Below are 21,749 nucleotides of genomic sequence, written 5' to 3'. Positions count from 1 at the left end.
AGTTGGCTAGGCACTGTGGCTCATGTCTATCATACTAGCAGTGTGGGAGGCTGAGACAGGCAGATCACTTGAGCCCAGGAGTTTGAGACCAGCCTGGGTGTAAGGTACATGGATGTGCTTTGGTCAAGGAATAGGCTGAGGTGGATATCCAGGCCTGCATGACTCAGTGAGTACGGCACACAGGCACATACCTCCATTTGCTATATAACTTGTTTGTGTAAGTTCATGCTTGGCTTACTATTTTCTGTAAAAGGTATAATTGCCCTGCTAATGCTGTATAGGGGTTCTTGGGGCTCAGCTCAGCTCAACATGGCTTGACATGGTAGGCATGCTGGTGCCCAGAGAAAGAGAGAGAGAGCCAAAGCTTTCCATCTTGCAGATGGACAGGAGGGAGCCAGGACACAGCTTGGCTTGCTCATGCCCAGAGACAGAAAGAGTTAAGCTGCTAACCCTGAAGGCAACGGAGAGCCGGCCATGCAGCTGCAGGCGTGGGGGCAGCAGAAGCCACAGAACCAGAGCAGACAGCTGAGATAAAGGCGGACAGTGTGAGAGAGCTAGTGTGAGTAAGCTATTGATGAGAGCTGCTGCTGAATAAAACTACATTTTACCTGCCTACAACCCCCGAAGTGTTCTTTCTGCCCATCCGCCCACTCCCTTGGACTTCAGCATGGGCTGGACCTGGACCCCTGGATCTGACACAGGGCAACATGGCAAAACCCCATCTCTACTAAAAATACAAAAAAATTAATCAGGCATAGTGGCATGTGCCCATAGTCCCAGCTACCCGGGAGGCTGAGGCAGGAAGTCGCTTGACCCTGGGAGGTTGAGGCTGCAGTGAGCCATGATCGCACTACTGTACGATCATGATCGCACCTGGGTGACAGAGCGAGAAACTGTCTCAATTTTTTTTTTTTAAATGGACCTAGTAACCATATTGGGAAAAAGAGGGGGAAGAATTTTTGATAGATAGGCAAAAATCAGAAAAACAGTACACCTGAAAGAAGCAATTAAAGCTAAGAAACTGAGATGTCTAGAGTTAGCACCATCAATAGGGATGGGGGGAGCTCAAGAGCAAGAAATAAAGTTATATTTCTCTACACCCCATTTTGTGAGTTTTAAATTTTGACACTGGTATATATTTTTTAAAAAAGTATAGTTTATTCAAAGTAGAATGGGGGAAAGGGATGTGGCAAATGCTATCACTGCCCCACCTATATCCCCTTGGCATTTACCATTTCTGTGTGTGTTTGCCTGACATCCAACCACCAGCACCTGCAACCCCTTGCCTAAGAGGTTTATCTGGCAATTGGAACAAGTTTGCCCTGGGAAGGCTGGTAGTGCTGGGGAATTAACACTTCCCAGGGAATAGCCCGTAGCCAATGACTGATGGGAGTTGATGGATAAATGCCCTGGCTCACACATCCCTTGGCTCTGACGTATGTGATCTACACTGTCTTCCACAGTCCCCAGTGGGTTTAAACTCTCATTGCCCACAGGGATAACCCATTTGACAATGCACACTTCCCAGTCCTTCTCTGTCTCAATTTTTCCACTTCATTATTGGTGTTTACCAGGATCACTACCTCAATAAATAATTTGCACTGGAATCCTTTCCCCAGAGTCTGCTTCTGGGGGAACCCAGACTATCAGGGAAGAATATGAGTGGAAGAATGGCCCAAGATAGAGGTCAGCAAACTTTTTCTGTAAGGAGCCAGATAGTAAATGTTTTAGGTTTTGTGAGCCACATATGACTCTCCGTTGCATGTTCTTTTTTTGTGTGTGTGTGTGTTTTACAATCTTCAAGAAATGTAAAAATTGTTCTTAGCTTGAGGGCTGTACAAAAACAGACCATGGGCCACATTTGGCCCATGGCCCACAATTTGCTGATTTTAGGAGAAGAATCTACTCCGATAAAGATTTTAGATTCCAAGGGAGATTCTTCTCTAGTGCAATGCCTAAAATTCTGGTCCTTAATATACATTTAGATTTGTTTTCAATCTCCCTTTGGAAGACACACATTAAAAGAAAGAAGATGAGTAGAGCAAACTAGTGACAAGCACTTTGAAACATTTAATTAGAAGTTCAAAATTGAAAAAGTCAGGAAGGGCAAGTTAAGAAAACAGAACCAGGTACATAGATTGGAATAGCTGGGGCTGATACTCCTCACAGTAGAAGGTAGTATCAGATTCCCCAGGCTTTTCATTACCGGGCTGCCATCATTTATTTTAGTAGAGTAACTTTTGGTAAGTCACCTGATTTCTCCAAACCTAAGTTTCTTCATCTGCAAAATGAGGACAATGATGATGGTGATGATAGTGGTAATATATGCCCAATAGAGTTGCTGTGGCATTTACACAGTACTTGGCCACATAGTAAGCACTTCTTTAGTGCTATAATTGGATCAGAGCACCATCATGAAATATAATTTGTTCACTCATCTCAATATATGCTAAGCACTTATTATATGCCAGGAACTGTGCTAGGCTCTAGGGGGCATGAAGATGGAGAAATGGAGAAGAGGGCGGAAGGGCTATTCTTAGTAGAGAGAACAGTAAGAGAAAAGGCTTGGAGAAATGTCAAGCATGGGGTGTTTTCATGGAACATAGAATAGTAGAACATGGCTAGATGGTAAGTTGACAGATGAGGAGGGCTAGGAGGTGAGGAATTCTAGGAAATGAGTCTGGGGCTAAATTTTTAAAAAGCTCTAAATTATTTCTAAGTCTTTGAAGGTTGAGTTTATACTGTGGTTGATGGGAAGTTACTGGTAGATTTTAAGAAGGAAAGTAAAAAATTCAGACGAGTTTTTGATGAGTCTGGCAGACTGGATGCTGTATTGGTGGTGGTTGCCAGGGGAGGTTGGTGGGCTTGGAAGCAGGAAGATTATTTAGGAAGCCATTGTCTTATGTATCAGTTAGCTTTTGCTGCATGACAAACTACTTCAAAACTTAGTGCTTAAAGCAAAAACTATTTGTTTAGCTCACAGTTCTGCAAGTTGGCAATCTGGGTTGACTCAGCTGTGTGATTCTTCTGGTCTCAGCTGGGCTCACTCATGCATCTGCAATCAGTGGCTGTATTGCTTGGGAGCTGTCTGGCCTATGATGGTGTCAGATGTGATGGCTTGTTTCTGCTCCATTTGGTCTTTCATCCTCCAGCAGACTAGCCTAGGCTTGTTCATAAGGCTGAGTTCCAAGAGAGTGAGTAGAAATGCACAAGACCTCTTTAGGTCTAGGTCCAGAATTGGCACAACATTACTTCTGCTTTATTCTCTTGGCCAACGTGTATCACAAAACAAGCTCAGATTCAAGGGAAAGCAAACAGAGTTCCTCTCTTAATGGAGAAACTGCAAAGTCACATTACAGAAACTGTGGATACAGAAAGGGGAAGAATTGTGGCCATTTTTGTAAAACATCTCATGCACCATAGTGCAAGCAGAAGATGCTTAAGGCCTTAGCTAAAGCAATAGCACATGGAAGTGAAGAAAAGGGGCTCCATTTCAGAGGGATACTCCTTAATTTCCAGCTTGGGTGGCTAGTTAGTGCTGCCAACCTTTCTAAGACAGGAAATAAGAAGGAATAATGCAGATTGGCAGTAGGAGAATGTGTGAGAACTGGTTTGGGATGATGGTCAGAGATGCTGCTGGGATTATGAATTCAAGATGTTAAGGAGGCAGGGTCTTCCTTCCCTCTGTGGGCCTGATAGGACTGTCCACATTTCCAGGTTCTTGACTTAGCTCAAGAATGTTGATACCCTGGGCCCATTTCCCCTACAAATCTGTGTTATACACTCCTCAGGTAGGTTCCATTTCACTGAAAGCTTTTCATTTCTCTCTAAAAGATACATTGTCAATTCCCCACAGTTCTATTTAAGAAAGCCTTCCCACTTCCCAGCCTGGTTGTTGTGGTCATCTATTGCTGTATAAAAAGTTACTCCCACTGGGCGCAGTGGCTCATGCCTGTAATCCTAGCACTTTGGGAGGCCGAGGCAGGTGGATCACTTCAGTCCAGGAGTTCAAGACCAGCCTGGGCAACATGGCAAAACCCCATCTCTACAAAAAATACAAAAATTAGCCAGGTGTTGTGGCACATGCCTGTAGTCCCAGCTACTTGGGAGACTGAGGTGGAAGGATAGCTTGAGCCTGGGAGGCAGAGGTTGCAGTTTGCAGTGAGCCAAGGTTGCAGCACTGCATTCCTGCCTGGGTGACAGATCAAGACTCTGCTCCTTGAAACAACAACAACAACCAAAAAAAAAAAAAAAAAAAAAAAAAAAGGAAAGAAAAAAAGAAATTACTCCCAAACTCTGTGACATAAAACAAACACTTATTATGCTCATGGATTCTGAGGTCAGGAATTTGGACAGGGCACAGCAGAAGTGGTTTATCTCTGTTACTCAATGGGGCCCCAGTTGGGAGACAGAGGCTACTGGTGACTTGACAGCTGGAGGCTAGAATTGTCTGAGGACATGTTCACTAATATGTGATGTTAGCTGGGGAGGTTGGCTAGAATACTTATACATGATGTCTCCACATAGCCTGGGCTTCCTTACAATATGGTGGTTCTATTTAAAGGGTGAGCATCCCAAGAAAGAGAACGCCAGGTAGAAGATAGACTAGCTTTTCGAATCTAGTTTTGAAAGTCACACATCACTTCTGCTGAATTCTAGTTGTTGACGCAGTCATGAAGGCCCACTCGGTTTCAACAGAAGGGAAAACAGACTCTACTTGTGGATAGGAAGTAGCAGGTTTCTGGAAAAGCATGTAGAACTGCTTTTTAATTTTATTAATTTAGTTTTTTTATTGTTAAGTCAATTTTGGGAAAATATTATCTGCCTTACAGGTCTATTCCCTTTCTAATGGTTGCTAGAAGATTAGCAACCATTAGATACACTTCTACCTATTTTCTCTCCAGCCCCTCATTTTATAGAGTCTTATTCCACCTTCTTCCCATTTCCATCCTTTTCTAAAAAAAAGAGGAGTGTTCCTCTGTCTCTCCAGGGTCCACTCTCCTACACACTCCCGTGATACACCACTCCTTACTCCAACCTGCCTGGAAATTTTGTCTTCCTGTATTTTCCTCACTCTCACCACTGAATCTTTACCCTCAGCTCACAAGCCTTTTCACATCTTCCCCATCCTCTGAAGCCCCTTCCTGGGAACCTGCTGCCTCCCAAGGTAATGTCCTGGCCCTTGTTTTCCACTTAACATATAATTATTTTTTAATGTGTCTATACTTGCTTCCATTACATCTTCACTATGAACCTTTTTCTTAGTCCTTTGAAACATGGCACATCTTCCCTTTTAAATCTGTTGACCCTGTTCTCTTACAATTTACCAATGTCATCTTAAATTTAAGTTTCATAGCCATTTTTTAATTCACATAATCTTTATTCTCTCTAAAGTGTTAATCAGTGTTGACTATGCCTTTTGTTTTGGAACTCTCCCTTGGCCACTATGATGTAAAACCCATAAATTCTCCTACTTCTCTGTTCCTTTTCTGACTCTACTTTCTATTCTCAACACTTAAGGCAGATGTCCTCAAAGATGTTTCCCTTGTACTTTTTTAGGGGATCTCTGAGTTGTCCTCATGGCTTCAGAGCAATCCCTATTGTGAGGATGACTTTCAACTCTTTGTCCCAGCCCTGACTTTACCCCTGAACCTTTAATTGTCAATTACTTTCTTAACAATATGTCCAAAGCTTCCCCCAAATCTGCTTTCTTTTCTCTACTTCCTGTCGGAACCTACTGTGAGGACTGCTAACAGTTTTACATGTTCATTCTCACTTCTTTCTTTTAGTAACAGGATCCCCTGAATTTTAGCAGAAATATGCCTGCCCAGCCCCCCCTTGCAGCTGGATAGGCTTATGTGATTAAGTTTGGTTCAGTGGGACATGAGCTGAAGTGATATATGCAACTTCCAGGTCATCTCCTTAAAGAGAGTGCCTCTAGCCCTGGAACTTTTCTTTCTTTCTTACATCATATAGATAAGAACAAAACCCTAAGGGAATGGCAGATCCACAAAATGGAAGGAACCTAGATGTCTGAATAATTTCTAACATTGGCCTTATCAGTAATACATATGATGTTTTGGCCTCCATAGGCTGACTCTTTTGTCTTATTTCCCATTTGGTTTGGAACTCAGAGAAGGGAGAGTGCACTATTTATTGGTCCTCTGACACTCTCAACACTTGCTAACAGCTCCAAATGGTGTGTCCTTCTCTCTCTACATTTCCTTTCCTTCCCTTCCTTTGCTTCTCATTTTCCTTCTCTTTCCTTCTTCTTTGACAAAAGCTGAGAGATGGGAGGGGTTGCTCTGGATTTCAGGGGATATGAAAGCATTAAATCATCTCAGGATCTTTACACAAGCGTTGGAGCTAAAGTTGGAGTGGTTGGAACCAAATTCAAATTTCGCCTTTTGAGTGAAGCCTTCTCAGCCTTCTCTGGTTTTTTTTTTTTTTTTTTTTTTTTTTTTTTTTTTTTAATGTTCTCTGAGTTCTCAGAGCACTTGGTTGCAATCTCTGCTTTGGTACTTGCCTTCTATTACGATAATTTAGCTGTTTCCACCCCTGGACTGTGCTGTCCTCAAAGGGAATGATCATTCTAGGCCTATCTTTGTATTCTCACTGCCTATCATGGTGCCTGGTAAAAAGTACATGCACAATAATCATTTGTCAAATGAAAAAATGAAGGACAGGTAGTAGATGTTCAATAAATGCCTGTTTTTAATAGAATGCAATAGTTACCATTTATTGGAGTCTTTCTATATGCCACACACATTTATATATGTTAGTGTCTAATACAGCACTTAGTAGCTTATATTATGGTCACCCCTTTTTACAGATATGGAAACAGAGGATCACAGAAGTTAAGAAACAACTAAGGTTGCCCAGCTGGTGAATGGCTAAGCTAGTATCTGAACCCATGTCTTTATGACTATAAAGCTTTTCTTCTCTTCACAGCATCACACTGAGTCTCATTTATAAGGCAAATTTATGTAGTTATATTCCTTGAGGACTTGCAAAATGGGATCAATACAGAACCCAGGGAAATAGTTATCATTTTTTGTCATCCTTTTCCCACTTCCCTTGCCAACCACCATTTATTGAGAATCTACTGTTGGGAGATTATTCCTCATGAGTCTCTTATACATCTGTGCATCTTGCAAGCAGATTCACTGCTCTTGATTCTGGACTACCTTTTCAAGGATGCCTTAGAAGACAGACATAGTGCCTCCTTCCAGAGCAAGGGACCAACACCCTTACCGTCTAGTATAATAAAGGCAATGGCTCCTTCTGGAGCAAAAGGAAAACATGCGTACTGTCCACTGTAAAAGATTCAGGTTTTCTAAGCTCAGGGTTTCTCTCCTGTAATAGAACCCACTTGCATATGCAGGTATCACCTGGCCCTCTTTGGATCATCCTGTGGGAACGGGGGCTTGGAAAACTGTTGCAAAAACTGCTGATAATCTGTCTATGATTATTTCTGTGAGTAATAAACTGTCCTTCATTTCTGACCCAGGTGTCTGATGTCTTCTACCAGCATCCATAAAACTGTGACAGGCTAGCTTGTTAGTTTGCAAGTAGCATCGAATCTTAGACCCTTTGCAGTTCTTGACACCTACTTTGGGCCAGGTGCTTTAAAATACAGTGTATCTCATCTTCACAATAACCCTTTGATGAAGGTGTGAATAGCCCCATTTTCTAGAGGAGGAAACAGATTCCAAGAGGTTTAGAAATGTGCCCAAGTAAGTGGCAGGGGTTGGATTTGAACTCAGAACTATATGTTTCCAAATTTGTGTTTTTTCCACAGTTCTGTAGAAATCCTGTGACCTAGGTCTTCTTTGCTTCAGGGAAAGAATGAGCCTTGGTTATGTTACTTACACTGATCAGTGTTCTAAAGAATGTCCTAAAGAGTAGAGGACAAAGCCATTCCACGAATAGCCTTCTACTTGACTTGTGAAGTCTTTGGAGATTCAGAGCTATTTGAAACAAAAATCTAACTCCTCACTATAGTTCATCTCTCTGTGGCCTTTTACATATATATTTTCTGTTATTGCAAAGCTCTACATAGAATTTGAGATTCTGGCAGTCGGTGATTTTTCTCAAGGAAGAGAAACATTAAGACATTTGTTCTTAGAAAAATAAATCAGTGTATGTGACATGCGTGCCCACATGTATATACAATGGAGCAATCTATTCAGAATTTATTTTTATATAGAGGACTGCTGTTATGCAAATATACAGACCCACTCTATATTTTGAAGACATTTTCTATATAGAGAACAAGGAATGGTGGAAAGGAGAAGGAGACAGAAAGACACTGAAGATTGCATGGACACACCAAATAAATCTACCTTCCTTAGGCTCTTTTAGATGTCTTTGGAATAAAGGTAGTATGATGGTTTGAAAGCATATTCAATATTTTAACTCAACCTCTAGAGGTAGAGCTCTAAATGCTAATGGGTATCTGTTGTGACTTCTTGAGGTCCACATTACTGTAACTCCACAATAGCATCCGAGCCCCTTTGTTTAAGAAAATGAGTAAAAATAGCAACAGCGCCTGACTCTCTATGCCCCAAATCTAGTTTTAAAACCTTCTGAAAATGATTTCCCTCCAGTATTTGCTGATGAAAGATCAGATTAACACTGATGGCATATCTTGCTGTCCTCTACTCCATACTCAGATGTGGACCCATGTGTTAGGAGAATGAAAGGAAGATCAGGGGCCCATCAACCTCAGACCTAAGCCTTGAACACAAAAACAACTGCCGACGACTCCACATGCTTTTCCACCCGCCTCCAGCTCCCAGACTCAAGTCTGATTTCACCATGTTCACCAGAGCAACCCCCATTCCTGGTTTCATTAGCATAATTGTGGCTGTGAGAGCACATGGCAAAGATTACAGTTTCCATGACCTCACTGATTCTGGAAAGCACACTGATATTTCAGAAAATATATGTATTCTTTCCTTCTGAGATTAAGAACAAATCTAATAATGCATACAGTGTGCCTCCTCTGAGCCTTCTCCTCTTACCACTCCCTCATTCCCCTAAGTACAGATTCTCTTATTCCTTTTCACACAACCAAATTCAGGAATCCATTTAAATGAATTCAGGGTTAAGAGGTACAGACATGGGCCACTTATCAACACTCTAACCAATAGATGTGGTCCAGTGTCTCCTGCATACTTCTTTTTGGAAATGACTGTGCAATGCCTAACCTAAAATGTATAGTACTTGCATAACCTTCCCCCAACAAACCCAGTTGGATAAGTAGGTAATTTTTTTCTCCATATAATTGCCCTCTTGGTGAGCTGCTGTAGTGGGAAGCAGCAAAAAGAGCTCCTTTTTAGCAGACTCTGCTGGTTCCCTGTCCATATCCCGTGAACTCTTAGCATTTCAGAGTGCTCCCACTGACTTCCAAGTGGCCGCATCTACATCTATGTGCTTGATGGCTTTTTCTGGAACAGCAGAAACCACTCTCTACCTATATGTGGCAGGTTTGAAGCACCAAGGAATTAACACTGCTGGGAGCAGCCTTCAATGACTTTGCTGATAGTGTATAACACCTCAGTTCCCTTTCCCTTCATGTGGGATAAATTTGAGACCTGTGTTTTTCACCATTTTCCAGAGCTTCCCCATGGGATTAATTTCAATTACCTATTGTGAGCAGAAGGCTTGATAATATATCCCTTATCAGATGCCTTGCCTTCTCTGAATCACCTTCCCACTTTCCTACACGTGTTCTCAACACCTCCCAAATAAACTATGTACTTGCTCTGAATTTTTCACGGAACTCAAACTATGATAACTGCTAAAGGCTATATAAGATCGCTGAAGAAGTTCCATTAACCCATAAGCTGAAAGTGGAAGGAAGCATGGGGAAATGATTCTGCTACTCTTTAGAGGCTCCAGCAGAAGTGAAAACTCTGGTAATTAAGTTGCATGTGAACAAATGCATTAATTTTAGCTTCTGTTGGTCAATTATCCTCAAAACAACTCATGCAGCCCTCTCGAGTTTGGTCATTTTTAAATGCTTGCTCACCAGTCAGTCTTCTTGCCACACTGTCATCTCTCCCAGTGAATAAAGTTGAAACCACCTTTGCAAAAATTATAACAGAAAATTATGGCAGTGAAAGAGATCTGATCTAATCAACTCCATCTGGCCTTTAATCTCCAAACTGTCCTTGGTCATTCCTGGGTGTGGGCAAAGCTAACTTTGGGAGAAATTTAATTTAAAGTTTAAATGATGATAGCCCTTCCCAAAAACTAAATTGCCCTTATAAAACTAATGCAAGTCCACCAAATTAGGAGGATGAGAGTGGCCTGAATTCTGCTGGATATCACAAGATCTACAATTTCCCCAATTACTCCTATAATTAACATCACTATTGTAGAACCTAAGATTGTTCTTTTGAGGTGTCTTTTCAGGTTTTTGTATTTCTGGTGACCTGATGGCCCCACCCAGACCAGTGACTCACTCAGTCCTGTGGCCCCCACCCAGAAGCAGACTCAGTGCACAAGGACCATTTTCCACACTCCTATGATTGCATCCCCAACCAAGCAGCAGCACCCATTGCCTAGCCCCCTGCCCACCATACTATCTGAAAATCCCTAACCTCCACATTTTCTGGGGAGACTGATATGAGTAATAACTCTGTCTCCCACATGGCATGGGCAGGTTTGCATCAGTTAAACTTTCTTTACTGAAATGCTGTGGTCTCAGTGACTTGATTTTGTGTAGCAGGCAGGAAGAACCCATCAGGTCATTACAAACTCAATATTATTTCTTGATGGAAACAGCCTTTATAGGCAAAACTCTGTCTCTACAAAAAAGTGTGTGTGTGTATATATATATGTGTGTGTATATATACACAAGTATATATACATATACATACAAGTATATATACAAAAGTATATATACACATACATATGCATACATGTATATATGTACATAACATACATGTATATACATACATACACACATATATACATACATGTATATACATACGCATATATACACACATGTATATATACATACATATATGTGTAAAATTAGCTGGGCATGGTGTCAAGTGCCTGTAGTCCAGCTACTCAGGTGTTGGGGGTTGGGGTGCTGAGGTGGGAGAATCACCTGAGCCCAGGAGGTTGAGGCTGAGGCAGCAGTGATCTGTGATCTTGCCACTACACTTCAGTTTAGGCAACAGAGTGAGACCCTATCTAAAAAGAGTTCTTGCTTGTAAGCATGTATTCCGGGGAAGTTGGGTAAGTATGTAAGAGTATGTATTATGTACAGTTAAACATATGTAGTACTATATATTATACATGTTGGCTAGCATAGTTATTGGGCTATGAGAAATAACAGTCTGACCCTCAGTTTGGTCCGGGAACAGGTGGTCTAGATGCAGAATCCATACTTTTAAACCCACACCCTTGCTTCTCAAGGTGTGGTCCTTGGAGGAGTGTATTAGTCTGTTCTTGCATTGCTATAAAGTAATACCTGAGACTGGGTAATTTATAAAGAAAGAGGTTTAACTAGCTCATGGTTCCAGGGACTGTACAGGAAGCATGATTTTGGCATCTGCTCAACTTCTCGGGAGACCTCAGGAAGCATAGAATCATGGCAAAAAGCGAAGAGGAAGCAGGCACATCTTATATGGCCAGAGCAGGAGGAAAAGAGTGAGGGGAGGTGCTATATAGTTTTAAAACAACCAGATCTTGTGAGAACTCTATCACTAGAAGAGCACCAAGGAGATGGTACTAAACCATTAGAAACTACCCCCATGATTCAATCACCTCTCACCAGGCCCCACCTCCAGCATTGAGGATTACATTTCAACAGGAGATTTGCACAGGGACACAGATCGAAACCATATCAAGGAACTTGTTAGGAATGCAGAATCTTGGGCCCACCCTAGACCTGCTGGATTAGAATCTGCATTTTAATGAGTTTCCCCGGGTGAATCATGTACATATTACAGTTGGACAGGCACTGCTGTACACCATGCCAATTGGAGTTTGATGAGTTAAGGGCTTCATTGGAATTATGTGTAAAGTGCTACTAGAGCAAAAGTCCAGGAAGGCCTGGACTGAAATTAATTCAGTAAATTAGGATATATTTTATCTGAAAGTCATTGGTTAGTAGGTGCTCAATAAACACTAAAACACACACACGCCACCATTGTGAACATGAGCACAGGCCAGTGACTTCTGAAGGCCTGGCTTTTTCCCTGACTACAGCCGCCTCAAAGATACCACTGGCCTTAACTCAATCTGCGTTTGTCATTGGCCATTAGGCATTATTGCTGACAGCCATGTTCTCTTACCCCTTGATGGCTCAGGAAGCAATTTGCATAGGCACGATTGTTTTGTTTTCTTCAACTTTTTTGTTGTCATGGTCACTGAGTTTATTTGCATCTTCAAGCTTCTTTCACATTAACCTGAAAGCCATTCAGAGGGTCTCCTTCAAGGAGGGGGAAATCATACAGGAAGAGTGAAGCAGAGTCTTAAATCCCAAGTGTCTGGGTGATGGTTTTTAAATACAGGCATCTCTAAAATAGAAAGAATTTTTAAGATTCTGCCTGAAATCACAATTCATCTGGAGTCCTCATCTTCAGATCTGGTGTTGGAGCTCTGTGTCTTGTATGTGCATGTCTCAGTGGCAGAGAATGTGTCCTGAAGCAGAAAAAATGTCATAATGTTACTCAGTGCAAAGACTATAGAGAGAAGGTACACTTCTCAAGGCAATTTCATTCTTCCAATTGCTCAGGAAAAAAAGGTTACCTTCTTAAGCCTTTATCTTTGATGATATCAGTCATAAAAGAAGCCCAAGGCTCCTTGGTCATCCCTCACCTACTTAACCTAGTCCCAGATGATTTTGTGCATCTGTTTTAGTCATCTCCTGTACCCAAACCATTCAAAATCATAATGGCTTAAAACACCAACCATTTTGTCTCTCATGATGCAATGGGTTGAATGGGTTCAGCTGGATGGTTCTTTTGCTCATGTCAGCTGAGCCAGCTATCATCTGAGTGCTTGATTGGACTAGAATGTCCAAGATGGCTTACTCACATGACTAGCAGTTGATGTAGGTTTCTGGTGGAAAGCTCCAGTAGGCAGTTGGTCAGATTTTTTTGGTTCCCCTCCATGTGGCCTCTCCAAATGGTTTGGGTCACTAACAGTATAGTAGCTGAGTCTCAAAAAGAAGTATTACAAGGAAAGAAGTACTCTATTGGTCAAGAGTTTGCATTGATTCAACGGGAGAGGAAATAGGCTCTCTGCTTCCTGAGGAGCACATTAGAAGGGCAGGACTTGTTGGGGAATCCTTGGAGACTAGCTTACATAATCCCCCTTTGTGACTTTTTTTGTTTACCTTAAACTTTGACTATGCCCTCTGCCTTTGAAGTTTAAGTCAACTTAAACTTTGACTATGCCCTCTGCCTTTGAAATTCTTATTCAGTCATCAACAAAATTCCCTCTAGCCTAAGTCTCTTCTTTGAATGTTTCCTTTATTTTCTTGCTCTACATGAAACCCGACATTTTCCTGAGGACAGAGCTTTTCCTGCCACCCTCTGAGGTGATGACAATTTTCTCTCCTATGCTGCTCATATTCCTGAACTGGAAGGTGGGATGGGTGCCTTTCCTTGCTGTTCATTTCCCAAGACTACTGGGAAATACCATTGTTCCCAAGACCATTCTCCCTCCACACTAATGCCATCCCTTTCCCTATCTTTGAATCTTAGGTTGTTGGATTATACCACCCTCTGCTCTTCTTGGTTACCGTCATTGGCCAACCCTGTGTCACTCTCTCTGTCCTCTTTCTCAGAGATTTTAGACCTCCCTCATTTTCAGTTTCTCTAATACTGCTCTTGTCATGATTCTTGGGAATTTCCATACCATGTCAATAATCCTTCCAATATTCTGCCTCTCTGTACCTTGACTTTCCTTCCTCCAGTGATTTTGTCTCTTTCCACTGCAGCTGCACACCCCCATAGTCATACCCAGGAATTATTTCCATTTCCTTTGCCTCCTCCATAATTTCTATTCTCCCAAGGCATCCAATCCAAGCAATTGTTTCGATTCTGTAAAATGCAGAGCTTCACCATGACAAAATTACCCACAATACTCTTAATGCTTTTGGACAAATAGCAGAATGGTTTTAGCCAGTTTATTTAAGAGCTGCTTGACAGAGATGAGCAAGCATTCACCAAATGAATTTCATGCTCAGCACCGAAATGAAGAGATCTGCTCAATCCACTGACACATAACATAGTGTGTGCATAATGCAGTGGTGATCATGCTGCATTCAGAGTCAGAAGAGCCAAGTTTAAGTTCGATGTTTGTTGGGCATTGCAATTCATTGAACAATTTGCTTAATTCCTGTAAGCATCAGTTTCCTTGTACAAAACTACTACAAGACATTCAGCTGAGTCCATCTCATTAGATTCTTTTGAGGATTAAAATAATATGTGTGATGTTCATTTGTAAACTGTCAAGGATCTTACAATGTTATTTTTAAATGCAAATTTATACCCGATTTTGGTCTGAAGAATAGCATGATAGCCAGAGTTTTAACAAAAATGCCCTCATTTTAGAAGAAATAAAGGTATATTTGAAAGGTTTCCCAAGGAGAGTTGATTCTTAGAAGCTGTTTATTTCTGATATGTTTTGATACCTGTTCCTAATGTCCAGCAATGCCACTTCTGCTTATTTTGGGGAAGCTCATTTTGTGACAAGGAACAGTTTTTAGTGCCTTTTTTTTTTTTTTTTTCTTGAGACAGGGTTTTGCTCTGTCACCCAGGCTGGAGTGCAATGGCATGATCATGGCTCACTACAGTCTTGACCTTCCAAACTCAAGCAATCCTACCACCTCAGCCTCCTGCATAGCTGAGACTATAGGCATGTGCCACTCTGTCCAGCTAATTTTTTTTTTTTTTTTTTTTTTTTTTTTTTTTGCAGAGATGAGGTCTTGCTATGTTGCCAAGACTAGTCTCAAAAGCCTGGGTTCAAGCAGTCCTCCCATCTTGGCTTCCCAAAGTGCTGAGATTGCAGGCGTGAGCCACCATGCCTGGCTGGTTTTTTAGAGCTTTATTGTATTATTTCTTTCAAATTAATATTAAGCGTTATTATATGCCCTGCACTAAGTGTTGGGGATATACTGGTGGCTATAATAGGTGCAATGCCTCCCCTCACAGAACTTTTAGCTGGGCTAATCAACAATCTCACAATTGTGTAAAGAGCTGGAAAGAAAACAGGCTCAGACTAGGAGGGCCCATATTAGATATATCTAACTTAGCAGAATGTTGAGAAGGCTTCCCTGAGGAACTAATAGATCTGAGGGAAGGTAGAAATCAATGTAAAGAAGAGAGGTATATTAGTTTCTGACTGCTGTTGTAAGAAGTTACTACTAGTTTAGTTGCTTAGAACAGCACAAATTTATTATCTTATAGAGCTCAGAAGTCCTAAAATCTATGTGTCAACAGGGCTGAATTTTTAATGGAGGCTGGAGGAAAGAATTCATTTCTGTGCCTTCTCCAGTTTCTAGAGGCTACCTACGCTTCTAGAGGCCATCTTGGCTCATGGCCCCTTCCTTCATCATCAAAGTCAGCAACATAGCATCTTTAAATCTCTCTCCTCTCTGACCTCTGCTTCTCTTATCACATCTCCTTCTCTGGCTCTCACTCCCCTGCCTCCCTCTTTCCCTTATAAGGACATGTGATTATAATGAATCCACGCAGATAATTCAAGATATTCTCCCCATCTCAAGGTCCTTACCTTAATCACATCTATAAAGTCCCTTTTGCCATATAAAGTAACATATTCACAGGTTCTGGGGTTGGGACGTGGACATCTTTGGTAGAGGTGTTATTTAGTCTACTGCAAGAGGGAACAGCATTTTAAGTGGAAGAAACAACATGTGCAAAAGCCCTGGGATTGGACAGAGTATCTCAAATCGAAGGGACTAGAAGTAGGTCAGTGTGGCTAGAGCCCAGAAACTACAGAAAGGATGGGATATTAAAAAGCTAGAGAGATAGGCAGGGACTAGACCTATATAGGACATTTCAGGCCATGTAAAATGATTTTGCCTGGATCCCCAAAGTCATATGAAAACACAGGCTTTAAGCAGGAGAATTGGCATGCTTCTACTTACATTTTGAGAAGACAATTCTGCTGCAGGCTGTGGAGAATGGACTGGAGGAGCTAGTAGTTGAGGTGAACAATAATGATAGCTTGTACTAGCTGGAAATGGAAAGAAGTTGAAGGATGGGAGAGATATAGGAGGAAACTCAACAGGGCTGGGTAATGCTTGGTCATGAGGCTTCAGTGAGACAGAGGAATGAAGGATGCCAAAAATAACTAACTGGCTTCAGTCCTGCATCCTTGGGATGAATGATGACACAACTCATTATGATAGGGAAAAAGTCATGAACAAGGATGAAGTTTGTTTTGGACACTCATGAGTTTGGTTTGGAATTGCTAGGTTTGGCATGCCCTTGAGCCATCTATGAGGAGGTGTCATGTAGGCCATTGGTAGAGGTCTTGAGCTCAGAGGAGAGGTCTAAGGTGGTGATAGAAATTTATGAGCCATTGTCATTTAAATGTCTGAGGTACGGTGTGAAGGAGCTTTTTAGGGAGAGTGGGATGGGAAGGGGATATAGTTAAGGGCCAAGGATTAAGGGACTCCAAAATTTAATAGCTTGGCAAGGAGGACAAACCTACTCAAAAGAGAGAGCCCAGAAAGGTAGAAAGAAAAGTTAGCAGGACATTGTTTGCTTGAAGCCAAGGGAAGTGAATTTTTTTTTAAAGTACTCACTAGTCACCAGTGTCAAGAGGAGAACAGAAAAATGTCTCTTGGATTTAATAACATTATCAAGTACATTCCTCAAAAGTGTAGGGCTGCCTAAGTCTGTATATTTCTTCTCATTTTTTTGAGATGAAGAAACTAAGTCACACTAGAAGAAAATAACTTAACCAAGGCAAAATCACAGCCAGTTTCTTATTTGGAACCTCAATCCTCTGGTACCTGTGATCCCAGGGAGAGCTCATGGTTCTCCCTCTTCTTTGTTAAGGTCCAAAGAAATTACCGGAAGTGCAGCACTTTATACACCATTGGCACTCAAACATTTATTGACGGATTATATGAAGAACTCACATGTTTCTTCCTGACATGTACTAATCTTACCCACAGGAATTAGCGATTCTTACTCATGTACTGCCTCAAGGTCCTGATTCATAAAACAAACAAACAAACAAAAACAAAAAACCCTTCTTATTCATTGAAGTATGTTTTTAAAGAACCATAATAGCTTTTGTATTGTCACATGCCTGGGAAATTATTTTTGTATTATGTGCTCTTGGTCATTTCCTCCTTGTGTGTGAAAATGTTTGGGAACAGTTCTTTGTGTAGACAAAGTGGAAACAATTTTTTTTTTTTTTAAATGGAAGAGCACGTTTTCACTGTGGAAGAGATGGTAGACAAGGCACTCACAAGTTTGACCTCCCAACCAGGCTCTGAAAAGTCATCATGAACCAGCTTTCCACCATTTGTCCTTTTTTTTTTTTTTAATGGGCCCATAGCTTGAACCCAGGAGGTGGAGGTTGTAGTGAGCCAAGACTGTGCCACTGCACTCTAGCCTGGGCAACAGAGTGAGACTCTGCCTCAAAAAAAAAAAAAAAAGGCCCATAGCACTTGCTGCAACTGAAGACAAGAAACAAGTTATGAGCAGAAAATAAAGCTCTGTGTGTGTGTGAATAATTTGGTACTTTAAGAATGAAACAGAACTACCAGCATTTTTACTCCTATAATCAACAAAATTGAACACACGTGGATGAGTTGTACCCAACATGTTCATAGCAGCATTATTGCCAAAAGCCCCAAACTGAAATAAAAAGCCCCCAATTCTCATTGTATCAGTTAGCTTCTGCTGCGTAACAAATTATTCTAAAACTTAGCAGTTTAAAAAAACAACTTATAATTCTGGAGTTCAACAATTTGAACTGGGTTCAGCTGGGTGGTTCTACTAATCAGAGGTAACCAAAATTAGCTGAGCCTGTCCCAGACCAGAGAATAACTCTCCAGTAGAATCTAAACTAAATACCAGTTATTGTGATAAGCCACTACATTCTGGCTGGTTGCTATCCGGTAATAGATAACTGACACAAAGCAACCTCAGTTCATGGTCTTAAAGGGCATAGGTAAGTTTCTCAAGTTCCTAGAATAAAAGATGTAGCAGTTATTTCCTCTAAATTTTCCCTTCTCCTTTTCCCCAAAGACAAATTCATGATCTTGAAAACAGAGCAATTGTGGAAACTGCTGAAGTTTTTCTTAGTGAATTTAGTTATAGGCATCTTTAAAATAAAATTATTTCCTTAAGTGCAGCTTCCTGCCGATTTGCACAATCACCTGGAGTTTTATACAAATCTTTAAAAAAAAGAGTATCTTAACTGCAACACTACTGACACTTTGGACCAGATAACTCTTTTTTATCCCATGTGTTGAAGGATGTTTAATAGCATTGCTGGCCTCTATCCACCAGATGCCAGGAGTAGTCCCTCCTCCAGTTATGGCAACAAAATGTCTCCAGACAGACATTGCCAAATGCCCCTGTGGGGCACAATTGCTTCTGGTTGAAAACTGCTCTTGAAAAACTGTTTAGGGAACATCAATGCAGGTACTACTCTGAAAACTAAGGAGGGTGATGGGAATGGATGACAGTGAAGCAAGTGAAGAAATAGGGAGAGAGGGATGAACAAATATAGAGAGAGGGATGAATATTTATTCATCCCCAACCATGTGCATTGCTAAGGTCATTAAAGTCTCACAAGAGCCTTGTGAAGAAGTTACCATCACCTCATCTTCAGATGAGGAACTAGAGGCTTAGGGAACATAAGTAACAGGTGATGCTTGTAATGTAAGCCAGGTGTGGCTAATTCCAAAATCCACCATGGATCCAGGGCTGTCTCCCATTAAGGTCAAAAAAAGTCAGAGAGATCCAGCAGTAGCCACCCAAAGATGGTCGATGGTCCTAAGGAGGGAACACAGGCTCTTCTATAATGACTCAAAAGACAGTATCCCAACTCTGGTGAGTGACTGTGGGGAGTGCAAGGTTCAGGGAGGGTTATAAAGCAACACACCACTCATCATTAACAACTTTCTAGGGCCTAGGTTGGAGATGGAGAACTGTTATTAGTTCAAGATAAGAAGAGAGTGATCAATTGAAATTCACCAATAATGTCCACACCTCATTTTATTATTTATTTTTTGAAAGGGAGTCTTGCTCTGTTGCCTAGGCTGGAGTGCAGTGGCACGATTTCGGCTCAGTGCAACTTCTGCCTCCGAGGTTCAAGTCATTCTCCTGCCTAGCCTCCTGAGTAGCTGAGATTACAGGCGCCTGCCAACATGTCCGGCTAATTTTTGCATTTTAGTAGATACGAGGTTTCACCATGTTGGCAAGGCTGGTCTTGAACTCCTGACCTCAAGTGATCCACCTGCCTTGGCGTCCTAAAGTGCTGGGACTACAGGCATCAGCCACCACGCCCGGCCACACCTCATTTTATTCTACATTTCTTACGATTTTTTTTTTTTTTTTTTTTTTTTGAGAAAAGTTATCACTGTGTCACCTAGGCTGGAGTGCAGTGGCACGATCTCGGCTCACTGCAACCTCTGCATCCCAGGCTCAAGTGATCCTCCCACCTCAGTCTCCTGAGTATCTGGGGCCACAGGCGCATGCCACTGTGCTTGGCTAATTTTTGTATTTTTTGTAGTCAAAGGGTCTCACCATGTTGCCCAGGCTGGTCTTGAACTCCTGGGCTTGAGTGATCCTCCCACCTTGGCCTCCCAAAGTACTGAGATTACAGGCATGAGCCACCATGCTCGGCCTTTAAAAGATTTTTTAACCTTTAAACAATGCATCTAACTTATATTTTAACAGATGATGCATGCACATAGTACAAAATTTTAAAGTAAGCAGTAAAGGGTAAGTTTCCCTCCTGTCTTTCACCCCTTTCTCATCCCAAAAGGCAACCACTGTTATCAGTTTTTTTGTATATCATTCCAGAGATATTCTATATTTAGTCAAGCAATATATGCATTTTTTTTAATCAATGGTGATATGGTACACATATTTTTGGCACCATAACTATATGTGTGTGCTCATGCATACATATGTAAATGTATATTTGTATATGCATACACACAGAGATATATATACAGTCATGCACCACATAACAATGTTTTGGTCCACGACAGAAACGACAGTAGTCCCTAAGATTATAATGAAGCTGAAAAATTCCTATCACCTAGTGATGTCATAGCACACACATTACTTGCGCATTTGTAGTGATGCTGGTGTAAACAAATCTACCACACTGCCAGTCATATAAAAGTTCAGCACATACAATTATGCACGGTCCATAATGCTTGATAATGATAATAATAGGCCATGTTACTGGCTTATGTATTTATTATATCATAATTTTTATTGTTATTTTAGAGTGTACTCCTACTTATATATTTTTTAAAAGCTAACTGTAAGGCAGCATCAGGCACGTCCTCCAGGAGATATCCAGAAGAAGACATTGTTATCATAGGAGATGACAGCTCCATGCATGTTATTGCCCCTGAAGATCTTCCAGTGGCACAAGCTGTGGAGGTGGAAGACAGTGATATTGATGGCTCTGGCCCTGTTTAGGCCTAGGCTAGTGTGAGTGTTTGTGTCTTAGTTTTCAACAGAAAATTTTAAAGTAAAATTAAAAAGCCATAGAATGAGGAGAAAGTAAAGAAAGAAAATATTTTTATACAGCTGTACAATGTGTTGGTGTTTTAAACTCGGAATAATTACTAAAAAGTCAAAGTTAAAAAAATTGAAAAGTTTATGAAGTAAAAATGTTACAGTAAGCTAAGGTTAATTTATTATTAAAGAAAGAAAAGTTTTAAAATAAATTTAGTGTAGCCTAAGTGTAGTGCACAGTAATCTCCTAAACCTTCATATTTACTCACTACTTACTCACTGCCTCACCTAAAGCAACTTCCAGTCCTGTAAGCTCCATTTATGGTAAGTACCCTATACAGATTGATAAGGTTTGAATTTATGTCCTGACCCAAATCTCATGTTAAACTGTAATCCCCACTGTTGGAGGAGGAGCCTGGTGGAAGGTGATTGGATCATGGGGGCGAATGGCCCCTTGCTGTTCTTGTAATAGTGGGTAAGTGCTCATGAGACCTGGTTGTTTAAAAGTATGTGGCACCTTCCCTTTTGCTTTCTTCCTCCTTCTCCAGCCATGTAAGATGTGCCAGCTTCCCCTTGCTTTCTCCCATGATTGTAAGTTTCTTGAGGCCTTCCCAGCCATGCTTCCTGTACAGCCTGCAGAACTGTGTCAATTAAACCTCTTTTCTTCATAAATTACCCAGTCTCAGGTAGTTCTTTATGGCAATGTGAGGATGGACTAATACAAAAGTGAACCATTTTCCATCTTTAATACTATATTTTTACTGTACCTTTTCTATATTTAGCTATGTTTAGATACATAAACAGTTACCATTGTGTTACAACTGCCTACAATATTCAGTATAGTAACATGCTGTGCGGGTTTGTAGCCTAGAAGCAATAGGCTATATCATATAGTCTATGTGTGTAGTAGGTTGTACCATTTAGGTTTGTGTAAGTCACTCTATGATGTTCACACAACAACAAAACCACCTAACATGTTTCTCAGAATATATCCCTGTCCTTAAGTGAAATGTTACTCTGTGTGTGTAT

The sequence above is a fragment of the Chlorocebus sabaeus genome, chromosome X, assembly GCF_047675955.1.
Source record: "Chlorocebus sabaeus isolate Y175 chromosome X, mChlSab1.0.hap1, whole genome shotgun sequence".
Classification (NCBI taxonomy): Eukaryota; Metazoa; Chordata; class Mammalia; order Primates; family Cercopithecidae; genus Chlorocebus; species Chlorocebus sabaeus.
The sequence above is the reverse complement of the archived record's forward strand: the minus strand, read 5'-3'. Positions refer to the sequence as shown.